Source organism: Grammomys surdaster, unplaced genomic scaffold (genome assembly GCF_004785775.1).
Source record: "Grammomys surdaster isolate TR1022 unplaced genomic scaffold, NIH_TR_1.0 278, whole genome shotgun sequence".
Classification (NCBI taxonomy): domain Eukaryota; kingdom Metazoa; phylum Chordata; class Mammalia; order Rodentia; family Muridae; genus Grammomys; species Grammomys surdaster.
Window position 1 is genome coordinate 7323027 of NW_021604719.1, and position 2050 is coordinate 7325076.

A 2050-nucleotide genomic window follows, 5' to 3' on the forward strand; every position below is an offset into this window, starting at 1 on the left:
TACTTTTAAAACATGTAGTGAAGCATACAACATCAAGTTTTGCTGAACAAATGGATGCTTGCAGTAATTTGGACTCTACAATATTCAGGACTTTGGGAGGGAGTTTTCTGAGACAAAATGGGTCTCATGACACGTGGTGCCACTCTGGAAAGTCTTTGATTTGGGTTGCCAGATTCAGCAATAGAGAAAGCTGTATATAGTAAAGAATCTTTCTGGGATTGTGAAACTTTGTGTGATATTCTAGTGATACACACAAACCATATGTATTTGTCAAAACTCAGATTGTCCAACATTAAGAATGGACTCTAAACTGTGGTCTTTGATAATGGTAGATGCATAATGATGATAATGATAAAGATAAAGGCATCGGCTATAACACTTGTGCCACTATGGCTGGGATTGTAGATAACTGGGGAGGCTTGTCTGTGGAGAAAGGGGTACATTAAAAAAAACAAATTCTATCTATGTCACAATAAAATGCTTTTTTTAAAAAAAATATTAAGGCTAGATGTTTTATTGGGTAATGGTGCTTGTCACCAATTTTGATGACCTAGTTCAGTTCCTAGGACCCACACTATAGAAATAACCAACTACCACAAGTTGTCCTCTGAATTACACACACACACACACATACACACACACCAATTAAATATAATAAAAAATAAAAATATGGACAATTTAGACCTACTTAAACTTTAAGTAATAGAAGAAATATATCTCATGTATTATTTGAAACATTTATACAAAATTATTATAAAATAATATGAAATACAAATTTAACTTGGCTTCCAGTATTTATCCATAAATCCTACTTTTTGTTGTTGTTGTTTTCAAGACAGAGTTTCACTGTGTAGCCCTGGCTGTTCTAGAACTCACACCGTAGACTAGGCAGGCTTTGAACTCACAGAGAGCCACCTGCCTCTGCTTCCCAGTTTCTGGGACTAAAGGTATATACCGTCACCCTTGGCTACAATCCTACTTATTAATAGAACACATATGGGTGGTTTTTGGTTGGCACATAGTGAAATGGACTTGGCAGGGAGCAGAATGAGTGTGTGCATTTGACAAAGGATAGGCCACTTAATGTCCTGAAATTGTGGCTTAGTCCCCTGCAATGAAGAACTGGTCTGCCATAAATACAAATAGTACCACTTCTGAAAACTGGCAGACATTCTAGGGAGCAAAACCCATGTTTTCTGCTTTTAGGTATATTGATGGGTCTTCGAAAATTGGCAAAACAGATTAAGAAGAGCAAAAACCACCATTCTATAAGCATAAGGAAGCTAAGAAGAGAAGCAAGTAGCTCATTAAGTGATAAGCTGTGCATATAGGTAATTTAGTAGTCAGGGAGAAAGATCTATGGGCAAACAAGGGGTTTCCCTAAGAGACAGAAAGGATCTTTAGGAGAAGAAAGGGGAGATAAAACATTTTGTCATAATATCTTTATAATATCTTTCAATTTAGGTAAGAGTGGCTTCTAGCTTCTTTAGACCATACAATTCTTGAAAGACGAATTTTATGATGCATTTCATCTTGGCTTCCTTGCTGGGAGCAAAAACTACCCTAAAGAAGAAATTTATGGAAACTTCAGCTCTTGAAAGTTTCTGCTCTTAGTAATAGAAGCTGCACCTGTTGGATTTCAATGTCTGTAGTTTAACATCATCTTTATACAATCTCTGGAATTCTAAGTTGTTGAGGTAATTATTTAAAACGGCCTCTGGTTAATCCAACTATCTAAGCTGCAGCGGCTCTGCCTAGCCCAGCTGCCATGGTTCTCGGCCAGAGGCCATGTGCACACTGCCCCTAGAAATGGCCAACTAGAAACACCAGCCCTGCCACCCATGAGATGTCAGCCTGGGAGATGGCTCGATCTCCCACCCTGTCTCTGCAAGGCTGGGCATTGCCTAGACCATCCCGCCATCCACGAGGGCCCAGTAGAAAGATGAGACTCTAATGCTTAAAGATTAATCAAAGGCTATATATTTGGTAATGATCAGTAACAAGATACCCATACAATCAGAAGTGTAACCCAATACCCAACCTAGATATA